The sequence below is a fragment of the Triticum aestivum genome, chromosome 5B (genome assembly GCF_018294505.1).
Source record: "Triticum aestivum cultivar Chinese Spring chromosome 5B, IWGSC CS RefSeq v2.1, whole genome shotgun sequence".
In the NCBI taxonomy this organism is placed as follows: domain Eukaryota; kingdom Viridiplantae; phylum Streptophyta; class Magnoliopsida; order Poales; family Poaceae; genus Triticum; species Triticum aestivum.
Window position 1 is genome coordinate 251,939,325 of NC_057807.1, and position 11,943 is coordinate 251,951,267.

General features: G+C 42.7%; 2 long non-coding RNA genes across 4 annotated transcripts; both read left to right on the forward strand.

Moving 5' to 3' along the window:
• Positions 1 to 325: 325 nt before the first annotated feature.
• On the forward strand, positions 326 to 3,713 carry LOC123111225 (uncharacterized). Of its 3 annotated transcripts, XR_006454294.1 has the most exons (5): positions 326 to 485; positions 581 to 670; positions 1,902 to 2,273; positions 2,395 to 2,512; positions 2,620 to 3,713. It is a non-coding gene; the product is annotated as an uncharacterized lncRNA (long non-coding RNA). The 3 variants fall into 3 exon arrangements; XR_006454293.1 differs by having other exon boundaries at positions 326 to 670; XR_006454292.1 differs by having other exon boundaries at positions 581 to 2,273.
• A 24-nt stretch (positions 3,714 to 3,737) lies between these two features.
• Positions 3,738 to 5,850, forward strand: LOC123111226 (uncharacterized). The gene is made up of 2 exons (XR_006454295.1): positions 3,738 to 4,961; positions 5,519 to 5,850. It is a non-coding gene; the product is annotated as an uncharacterized lncRNA (long non-coding RNA).
• Positions 5,851 to 11,943: the final 6,093 nt, after the last annotated feature.

Consider the following 11,943-nt stretch of genomic DNA (forward strand, 5'->3'; position numbering starts at 1 on the left):
TTCCCTGCGCCGCCGGACGACGCCTCCCTCCCTCGCCCCGCTGGACGCCAGCGCCACCACGACCACCCTCCTCCATGCACCGTCGCCACAGCCCTCTCCCCAGCACGCCGCCGCTACACGCCCCTCCCCCAGCGTGTCGCCGCCACGACCTCCCTCCCCAGCGCGCGCCATCCGGCCCTCTTCCCCAGTGTCGACCAAATCACCTCCCTCCACATCAACCGTTGTCGACGGAGCTCGCCCCCATCCTCCTTCTCGAGCGGAACCACGGCCTCGCCTTGCTCGCATCTGCCAGCAGTCCTACTTCTCCATGATGATGAGGATAACATGGTCGTGCGTGTTCAGTCATGCCGTGCCCGCCCTCCTTTCTGTCTACTTCTGAGGCGAGGAGCAGTAGCTGCTGGCGGCACTATCGCACCCCTTCTGTTCCTTTCTCAGGTATTCTTGCAGCAAAACAAAAATGCTGTTCAAGTGGTCTCCTGCTCCAGGTTTGCGAGGCTTCAAAAGTTTGGTTTCGTGCAAATGTGTGATTTTCTGTTGGAAAATCAATGAGCAAAAAGTTCAATTTTGCTATTTCATGCAGTTCTCTAGTTGGATAGATTGATGGTTCAATTTGTCCACGCCCGTGCACCCCGAGCTAATGCCATCTTCAGCAAACTCTTCCACCAAGCATGTAAGGTGTTTCCATGGATGGTATCTTTCCTACTCTCTTGTTCAATTATTGTTCTAGTTAGCTCCTTTCCACAACATGTGTTTGTGATTATGGCAGCAAGAAAGGATGTGTGGTAGCACGCCCCACAGAATCTTGGTTAATCCTGCTATTGCAAACTTTGCTGCTTTGGTCGATATTTGCTAGCTTGAAGTAATATATGTTTTAGTGGAAGTTGTATTTTTGTATGTTGTATGGCTTGCTGACCTGTCCAGCTCTTATGTGAGAACTGATACTTGAGACTTAGTGAACCATACAAATATTCAACATGGATAAAAAGTTTAGGTAGTGGATAGTGTGGTGTTAGTAAGGAGCAGGAGAAGAACACTTGGGCATCGTTGTGGTTAGCATGATTCTGTTAAAATCTATTGTGTGATTGTGTCTTAAGATCATGCATACATTTTTTGTTAAAGCTATTTTGTCCTTCATTGTGGTTGGCTTTGATTTTAATTTCTTATTCTGTGGCTATGCTTATTTGTTAAATGTGGTAGCTTGCTGTAAGAGCCCTAGCATGTACCTCTATCTCTAATTTACTTTTTGTCCCCTCCTGCTGCTTGTCATCATCGATCTTAATAACTAAGAGGGGCCGAAATAAAACATGAACCTGGTCGTCCTCTTCCTGCTAATGGATCCTTAATGTTGCTACAATTCTGAACTTATTTGTTCAATCGTACTAGTACTGATGAATACCGAGTTGATTGAAAAAGATATGTGTCGAAAAGTTCACTTCATCTGCATACATAAGTTCAAAAAATTGTCGTAGAGCTAGTTCAAAAGATTGTCAAAAGGTAGAATGGTTGTGCTATTTCAATTTTTTCAGTCCATCTTCTGTGTGCTATTCAGTACATCTAATTCCAAATTCTAAGTACAATTGCCTTTATGTTTTCCATCTTCATATAGCACAAAACAGGCACTGGAGGATAAGGTGAGAATATATACTAATGAAATGTTTGGTGGTGTTGTCCACATTTTGAATTTAAACCACTAGCTTTTTTATACACGAGGGCTTGTCCTGGGAGAGCCCTATATAGCCATGTGCAATACTGCTACAAACTTTAATCCCCCATTGTCCGGCCTGCGGAGCATTAGGAAAAGTTCAAATTTTGTAATTCATTCAGTTCTTCTGGTTAGTAGACTAGTGGTTCATCTTGATAAATCTGGCGGTTTAAAGTTTCTCTATGTTTTGTTACAGCAGTTGTGTATTTTTAGAAGAAAAACAACAACGACGGCTGCACTGGAGCAGCAGGACTACTATTGCTGATAGGTTTGTGAACTAATAAACATTCTTTTTTATGTTCTTGTGATGTTTCATACTTTCGTGAACTTATAGTTGATGCTCTTTGTGAACTGATAGCTGATTCTTTTTGTTAACTGGTAAACTAAATAATGACATGGATGTATTATCAGGCCGTGAAAATGATGTAAAAAATATGTGCAGATTAGTGGATGAGTGCTATCTAGATTCTTCTAATATGAAGATAGTGGCACCACTAAGAAAAAGAGAAATAATCGGTTTTTCTGTAGCCACGGAATGGGCATTTGGCTCAGTCATCTTCCATTGCTGGAGGTACTGCCTCCTGAGTTAATTTATGAAACTGAAATCATCCTTTTTGGTGTTTTCATGTTGTCAAATAAAAGCATTTTTTTTACATGCTCAGTACAAAAAAATTTGTTTATGTCGGATCCAGACCGCCCCCATCTCCGACCGGATCCAGGTCCGCTCCCCTGATAGCCACCATGGCTTGTGTCGTTGGTGCTAGTGTGGATGTGCGACATGTTCATGTCCCCAGTCTATGCCAAGTTCAGGTATGTTCCTGGTTGCTGGTGTATATTCCGCTGATGTGTGACAAATTCATAGTGTGCCTTCTTTTTAGTTCAGTGAGTTCAGTTCATGTCTTATTTTTCTTCGTCAGAATGCACGTCGGTCTCGTTGTGGATGCTTCTGTAGTTCGGCAGTCCAACTAATTGCTCTACCACCGGTTGCTCAAAGCGCCGTGTGAAGTCCAACCCGTGCTCCGCCCCTGGATCCGGCTCAGCGCCAGTTCCTTGGCGGTTGCTACCCGTCCGCTGCTCCTTCCGCTGTCTGCGCACAACTCCTAGTGCGTAGCAACTGTGTTCTGTAATTTCAGAATTTAATAGGACGTGCTCTTTGACCTACATTGCTTCGGAAAGGACAATCCCTAGGTAAATCTTCTTCATGATTTCAGGGCTATGAAGTGAATTATTTGTTGTTACGATCTATTTAGCACATATAGTTACAAAACATAGTTCAAATAAATTTCCCCCAAAAGTTCAGTATTTAGGGTTCTGCGCCTGTCCTTACATTAGCTAGTCTTCATCATGTCCAGATAATGCCTAAAGTGAAGACATTATTTTATTTCAATTCAACTTTTGAATGTCTTTCAGTTCATCTACTTCTCGGTCGTCCTGAGTTGCAGCATTGCTGCTACTGTCAATGTGTTTGCAAGTTGCAACCATTATTGATGCATTTGTATTTCAGATCACTGAGGGTTTCATGAGGATGTGCTAAGAATTTGCTATTGTCGGTTGCTCTTTGTTGCACTTGGTACCGTCAATTAAAATTTGTTACGTCAATGGTGATAGTGTACGTCAGTGCATGTGTGCTAGTACTAGTGTACTTGCGAAGTGACCCTCCTCCTAGTACAACCAATTCAATTTCTTGCATTTCCATCTGGAGTACAAAAATGATCAGTACGAATTAAAACAATGATCAGTTTGAAAATAAAAGAAATGATTACTTCGAATTAAAAATTGGTTTGAATTAAAAACAATGATCAGTTCAAATTTAAAAAAGATGATCGGTTCGAATGCGTAGCTACTGAAAGGTACATTCTTTCATTAGTATAAATGCAATTTGTTAATAAAAATAAACAGTGATTCAGTATGTATTATATGAGCAATTCATACAAAAAAGAAGAAGCAAAAAGTAGTGATTCAATATGTATTATATGTCCAAATTTTGTTTTATTCAGCACAAGGCTTCCAAGCATTGATCAGTATTGGACTAAACTCTTGGCCTCTCTGTGCTATGATCCATGGGGGACCTGATCATCCATAGAGCTAATTTCTGAAACTAAAAATTATCCTTTCTTATGTTTCTGTGTTGTCAAATAAAAGCTAATATACATGTGATGTCCAGTTTCTTCTTTCGGTTCAGTTCATTATCTAAAATCCTTTCAATTTAATTCTTATGCGTCGTCCCGGCAACGCATTGCGTAGCCACCGACCTCCTCTGGTTGGGCCACACCACCACGGGCTGGTCCACAATGGTTGCTGGCAGCCGTCCAAGTTGAGAGCTGATGGTAGTCCTCTACATGCGTCAACGAAAAATAGAGCCTTTTCTCTTCTCAATACACAGCACAGAAGGTATTTGTCTCCAACTTGCATTAAGAGTTCAAAGTACACAGAGGAAAAAGGTTCAATTTTCAAAACTTTAAGAGTTCAAAGTACACAAGAACATAAGTCCACTATGCTTTGTGTCAGCTATCTGATATTTGTGAGGGGAACTTCAATTTTCTTTAGTTCAACTTTTGAATGTGTTCCAGTTCGTCTACTTCCTAGTCGTCCTGTGTCAATCAAAAAAAGCAGTAGTTTAGCACGAAAAATAGAGATTTTTCTCTTCTCAGTACACATCACAAAAGGTATTTGTCTCCAACTTGCATTAAGAGTTCAAAGTACACAGAGGAAAAAGGTTCAATTTTCAAAACCTTAAGAGTTCAAAGTACACAAGAACATAAGTCCACTATGCTTTGCGTCAGATATCTGATATTTGTGAGGGGAACTTCAATTTTCTTCAGTTCAACTTTTGAATGTGTTTCAGTTCGTCTACTTCCTAGTCGTCCTGTGTTAGCTAGATCAGTACTAGTGCTCAGCAGTACGACAAGTAGCAGTACTGATCAGTACGACCTACACAAATACTATTACTGATCAGTAATATTCTTAATGTTAAAAGTAACATCCATATAGAAAAAATGCTTCTATTCTAACACACAATGTTTTGCAAAAAAGAGCACTAGTACTGATGAGTCGTACCGACAAGGATGCCTTCTACAATTCTGAAATTATTGTTGAGTCGTACTAGTACTATTACTGTTGAAAATGGGAAGCAAGTGTCACATGAATCCTCAATTGAATGGGAAGCAAGTTGATCCTCGCTCCTTCAACTCCACTTCGCCAGTGCCCGTCAGTCTGCAGGAGTAGGGGCGGCGTGTCCGTCAACAAACAAGAACAGAAGGTATGTGCTTGGAAAACCTAAAATTATGTTCACATTTGGGCAACAGTAGTTGTAGCTTCTTTCAAAGTTCAAAATGAAAGATATTCAATTCAACTTGTTCTATCAAAACATGTGTGGGACCTTGGCAGCATGTCAGACACACTATCTAGTGCAGAAAAATGTTCGGCGTAGTTCAGCGCGCCGCCGCCGCCTACCCCCTGCCTCCAAGTGCCGCTGGTCTATGAGTTCAACATGTATAACCCTATAAGTTCATAGAAAAATAGAAAACAAAATAAACAAAAATAATGATACACAAAACCCATGGAATTCATAGGGAAAAGATAACAAGTTCTAAGGAAATAAATGTAGAAGTTCATATTCCAAAATAAATGAAGTATTTGGGAAGTAAAAATAAAGTATTTCAAAGTGTAGAAATCTTTTTAGGTTTCTTTGGGAACTTCTAATGTTACTACACATGAACTTGCTTAGTTACACAAATATGAAACTGATTGTGCAAGTCACTTAGAATGTGTTTGAACTTGTTATGGGAACTCATGACTTGTTATGATTAAATGCAGGGAGCAATTGGCGCCGAATGGGCCCCTGGGAGCTAGTCCAACCCGCTCGCAGACTGGAGGGCATGCCGGTTTATTTCCAATGAAGCCCTATGTACAATCAGTCTGTTCGTTTGATAAGAAAGGAGACAACATAGAAGTTATGGTTGAAGCAAGTCCCTCCGTCCAGTTATGTCCGATTTTTGTGATAGTAGTTCAAAATGAGGGATATATTGTATAAACTTTTTTGGACTTGTGCCCAGGCTGCTTCTGAACAACTCCAATGCTTTATTGGCCTCAGTACTACAGTTTGTTAACTTTTAACTGAGAACTCTATGAACTCTTGGACATGTTCATAAAGTATTCCTGGACTAAGAACTCGATGAACTTCTAGACCTATTCATAAAGTATTGTTGGAGAACTCTCAGTAGTTCTAGTATTATAGTGTGTGTTTTGAACTAAGAGATATACTCTATGAACTTTCTCTACTCTTGAAGCATTTTGTTCTCATATATAAAATCAAGTGCATATATGAAATCTTGAACAAAATGCTCTATGGACTCTTGGACTGCATTATTGGAGAGCTGTTGTTTGGTACCTAATGGAATTTCCACATGAAGCATTTTGTTCTCAGTTTTTTGGTGAAAGTTTGCTTCCTATTGCATAGCTGCTGCAGTAGACCTTCCATGCATGGCAATGTAAACATACAAAATGTATATGCTACTCCCGGATGGGCTGCTGTAGTGAACAATTTTCTACCATGAAATTTTTCCTAAAAGGGCTGCTATAGTGAACATGGTGCCAACTTGTTGCTAGTTATATTGAAAGTCCACCTTGCAAAACAACATCAGTTCTCTCATGAACATGCATTAGTTTAAGGGGTGGACATGCATCGGTTCAAGGGGTCACAAAGTAAAACAATGTATACACACAGCCCATAACAATGTTCCCTTCTATGAAAAATATTTAACTAGGTAATGTAAGGCATCACACCGGTTGAATATAGTCAGAAAAAACCCTAATAGTTCAACCGAGGCCATTGGGAGGTTCAATGAAATACAATATGACGGTTAGAAAAAAGATATCATGTTTTATAAAAAAATGTGCTTTGGTCCGTGAAAACAAGCTCTATACAAATCCATGCGGAGATCAATTTGGGTACTCTATTTTCGAAACGAAGAAAAACACGAATGGTTTCACCGTATTGAAATACTCTATGAAAAATACATCAGTACAAGCAAACACATAAATCAGTACAAGTACTTTGTTTTACGAGGAAAACCATGGGAAAAAACAGAGAAAGTCTAGTTTGTGAAAACATGTTCAGTACAAATCCATACGGACATCCACTCAGATACTCTTTTTTTGGAACCTTTCAAAATTACTCTCCAAAGAATACATCAGTACAAACGCACACGTAGATCAGTACAAGTACTCTGTTTTTTCTGACGGAAAAACAGCACGATGGGTCTCACCGTAATCCAAATTACTCTTCAATGGTTGCGAATTTGAGAAAACGTTCAACATGACTAAGTTTCGTATTTTCGATATCTTTCCAACCATACATTATTTGCCTCATTTAGACAAACTTTAAAAAAAATCGCATTTGAAATCAAATTTGACCGTATTTGAATTTGTTTTTAAACCGTAAGGAATTAGAAAAACATTTCAATATGAAAAGTTGCGCATTTTCCATAGCTTTCCAACGCCATATCATTTGCATCAATCCGACAAACCGTTTGCAAAAAAATTGCTAAAATACCTTTCACCCAGAATTTCACCGTTTTCCAAATTACTTTTAAATTGTATGGAATTAGAAAAAACATTAGATAGATATATGGAAGATGCGGATTTTCACCAGCTTTCCAACACCATCTTATTTGCTCAATTCCGACAAACCATTTGAAAATTGAGTGCAAAATACGATTCGCGTTTTCGGTTTTGAAAAAAACAGTTTTTTCAAAACTGCTTTTAAACCATAATGATTTTGCAAATACGTTCAATATATTTTAAATATAGTTGTCAAGAGCTTTCCAACGATATATTACACGCCCCATTCCGACAAAAAAATTGCAAAAAAATTTTGAACTAAAGAAGACGATGTGTTAAACAGGACCGAAAGCATCAGTTCAACCGCTTCGAAATCATCAGTACAACCGCCTGAAACCGTCAGTACAAAAAGGGTAACAGAATAACATTCTGTTACGCGTAACAGAATAGCCCAGATGTGTGTGTGTGTGTGTATATATATATATTGCTATTGATATTGCTATTCTAAGAATGATCATGATGCCCTCATGTCCGTATTTTATTTTATCGACACCTCTATCTCTAAACATGTGGACATATTTTTCGATATCGGCTTCCGTTTTAGGACAAGCGAGGTCTAAGCTTGGGGGAGTTGATACATCCATTTTGCATCATGCTTTTATATCGATATTTATTGCATTATGGGCTGGTACTACACATTATGTCACAATACTTATGCCTTTTCTCTCTTATTTTACAAGGTTTACATGAAGAGGGAGAATGCCGGCAGCTGGAATTCTGGGCTGGAAAAGGAGCAAATATTAGAGACCTATTTTGCACAACTCCAAAAGTCCTGAAACTCCATGAAAAGTCAGTTTTGGAATATATTAAAAATATTGGGCAAAGAAAGCACCCGAGGGGGGCCACCCACCGTCCACGAGGGTGGAGGGCGCGCCCTACCCCCTGGGCACGCCCCCTGCCTCGTGGGCCACCTGGAAGCCCCTCGATGCCCATATTCTGGTATAAGGTGTCTTTTGCCCTGGAAAAAATTAGAAGGAAGCTTTCGGGACGAAGCGCCAACGTCTCGAGGCGGAACCTTGGCGGAACCAATCTAGGGCTCCGGCGGAGCTGTTTTGCCGGGGAAACATCCCTCCGGGAGGGGAAATCGTCACCATCGTCATCACCATCAATCCTCTCGTCGGGAGGGGGTCAAACTCCATCAACATCTTCACCAGCACCATCTCCTCTCAAACCCTAGTTCATCTCTTGTATCCGATCTTTGTCTCAAAACCTCAGATTGGTACCTGTGGGTTGCTAATAGTGTTGATTACTCCTTGTAGTTGATGCTAGTTGGTTTACTCGGTGGAAGATTATATGTTCAGATCCTTTATGCACAGTAATACGAATCTGATTATGAACATGAATATGATTTGTGAGTAGTTACGTTTGTTCCCGAGGACATGGGAGAAGTCTTGTTATATGTAGTCATGTGAATTTGGTATATTTTGATGAGATATATGTTGTCTTTCCTCTAGTGGTGTTATGTGAACGTCGACTACATGACACTTCACCATTGTTTGGGCCTAGGGGAAGGCATTGGAAGTATAAGTAGATGATGGGTTGCTAAAGTGACAGAAGCTTAAACCCTAGTTTATGGGTTGCTTCGTAAGGGGCTGATTTGGATCCATATGTTTCATGCTATGGTTAGGTTTACCTAATTCTTATTTTGTAGTTGCGGATGCTTGCGAGAGGGGTTAATCATAAGTGGGATGCTTGTCCAAGGAAGGGTAGTACCCAAGCACCGGTCAACCCACATATCAAATTATCAAAGTAACGAATGCGAATCATATGAGCATGATGAAAATTAGCTTGACGATAGTTCCCATGTGTCCTCGGGAGTGCTTTCCTTTATATAAGAGTTTGTCCAGGCTTGTCCTTTGCTACAAAAAGGATTGGACCACCTTGCTGCACCTTGTTTACTTTAGTTACATTTTACCCATTATGAATTACCTTATCACAAAACTATCTGTTGCCGATAATTTCAGTGTTTGCAGATAATACCTTACTGAAAACTGCTTGTCATTTCCTTCTGCTCCTCGTTGGATTCGACACTCTTACTTATCGAAAGGACTACGATAGATCCCCTATACTTATGGGTCATCAAAGATACCACCATCAAATGCGTGTGGGTGTTTGTGAAGACAATGATCCAGGTTTTTTGGCCCGGAGTATCTCTGAGCTCCAAATGAGGAGGACACAAAGAATTCGATGAGGATGAACAAAGATAGGGGATGGACAGGCATGCCTGTGAGTATTGGTTGCATGCATTGGAGGTGGAAGAACTGCCTGATGGCTTGGGCAGGGCAATACACCATTAACAAACATAAACCTACCATTGTGCTTCAAGCCATGGCTTCACGCAATTTATGGATTTGGCATTGCTTCTTTGGTTTGTTAGGGTCTCTCAATGATATCAATGTCTTGAAGAGATCTCATATTTTTGCTTAGCTAGCTAGTGGAAAAGCTCTGGATTGCAACTATGTCATCAATGGCATGACTACACCATGGGGTACTATCTTTCCGATGGAATTTATCCTCCATGGTCAACATTTGGGAAGACCATTACTGACCCCAAAACCAATAAGCACAATTTTTTTGCCAAAGCATGAGTAGCATGCCAAAAGGATATTGAGAGGGGCATTTGGTGTGTTACAAGCTCAGTTTGCCACTGTTTGAGGTCCCGCTCATTTCCAGGATAACCTGACTGCATGTGTAATTTTACACAACATGATCATCGAGGATGAGAGGTATTTTAACTTAGAGTATTATTATGATAATGTTGGTAGTCGTGTGAAGCCTGCCAAGGACGCAAATGAGACCAATGCATTTCTTGACACCAACCAGAAAGATTGAGAACAATGCTTCACACTACCAGGTCTTTGATGATGTAGTTGAGCATCAGTGGCAACTCTATGGGAGATAGATTCACATTTCAAATTAATAAATTTCATATATATTTGTGTGTGGTTTGAACAATTTGTTGTTGTATTAATTATTCAAATTTGAACATTTTTTGTGATGAAGACGATTGTTGTCGGATGTTGGGTTCTGACAGACCCTTAAGGTTCGAACACTGGGGTGCGCACGAAGATCTCTCCCCTACCGATCTACGTCCTATCACCTCGTGAGATCTAGGCTGAAAATGATGAACAACACAAGGGACACAAGATTTATACTGGTTCGGGCCACCGTTGTGGTGTAATACCCTACTCCAGTGTGTGGTGTGGTGGATTGCCTCGGGGGCTGGTGATGAATAGTACAAGGGGAGAACGGCCTCGCGAGAGGTGTTCTTGAGCTGGTGCAATGAACTGCTTGGGTGAGTTCGATCGCCTCTCTCTTTCTCTCTCTGAGTATCTGATCCCAAAATCTCCCTTTTCTACTGTGGTGGCTAGATCTATTTATAGAGGCCCTGGGCCTCTCCCCAAATATTGAGCGGGAAAGGCGCCAACATTGGCCATTTTAAAGGGGAACATCTAGTACAAGTTATCCTGACTAAAGTTGGTCTTTGGCTGCCAAAGCACTGGTGATGACACCGTCTTGGGCTCCACGGTGACCTCCATCCTGCCGTTCCGCTGGTCTTGGTCTTGTTGCACCGAAATGGCAACCTTTGCTTGATGCCTTGGTACTCCACGTCTGTGCTTGCCCCCCTTGCACCAAAGAGGAAACAAGGACACTGTGCAGGCCGGCGCCCGCCTGGTCTCTATCGTCATGGCCCTCGTCACGAGCACCTCGCGAGGTACCCTGCCTTGATCTCTCCGCCTCCTCGCGAGCCTACCTAGCGAGGCCGTCCCTGAGGAAGCCTTGCGTCTTCCGCCCCGCGAGGCTTGGCCCCTCGCGAGGGTCTTGAGTCTTGTGCTGATGAAGACGGGTCGTACTGGGCCACCACTTGAGCCACACCGCACACTGCAGGCAGGCAAGTCTAGGGACCCCCATTCCTAGAACACCGACAGTAGCCCCTGGGCCCAAGGCGCGCTCGGACTTGGCTTAGCGGAGAAGCGAAGGGGCAAGTGCGGAGCGCCGCGGGCCCCATCAGCATGCGGCCTTGGGCGTCGCGTGACAGTTGATTGGACATGGGCGTATCCGCTTCCCAATGCTACCTCGGCAACCGCTCGAGTTGACAAGTCCCTGCATGCAGAAACATGTCATGATTACCTGCGATCGTGGAGGCCGACGGTTGGCTTCCTTTCGGTTATAAATGCAGGAGGGCGCAAGCCTCCACTGTACACCTCCCTCCTTGCCTCCTTCTTTCTCCCCATCCCAGCTACTCGCCATCTTCCATGGCGACGCCAAGAGGTTCTCGGCTGCAGAGAAGGGAAAGGCTCATCAGGAAGGGCCTGACTCTCCCCCTGCCAAGCGCGGCCGAGGCCGTCCACGCAAGCATCCTGTGGCCCCCGAAGTGGCTTCCCGCGGTTGCGGAGGCGATCCCCTGCGCGGCGATGGGCACCTGGTTGTCGAGGGAAGGCGCGCCATGACTGCGCGGCCTCCCAGGCCGCGCTTCCACTCGACGGAGGTGCTGCCGAAGTTTGTCGTGTGGTTGGCGGACCCAACCAGCACCTGGCTCCAGCTACCCCGCTTCTTTGCAGGTGAACTTCCGGCCGGCGTTTCGGGCGGCCTCTGGTTTCAGGCGGATGGTTGCTGCA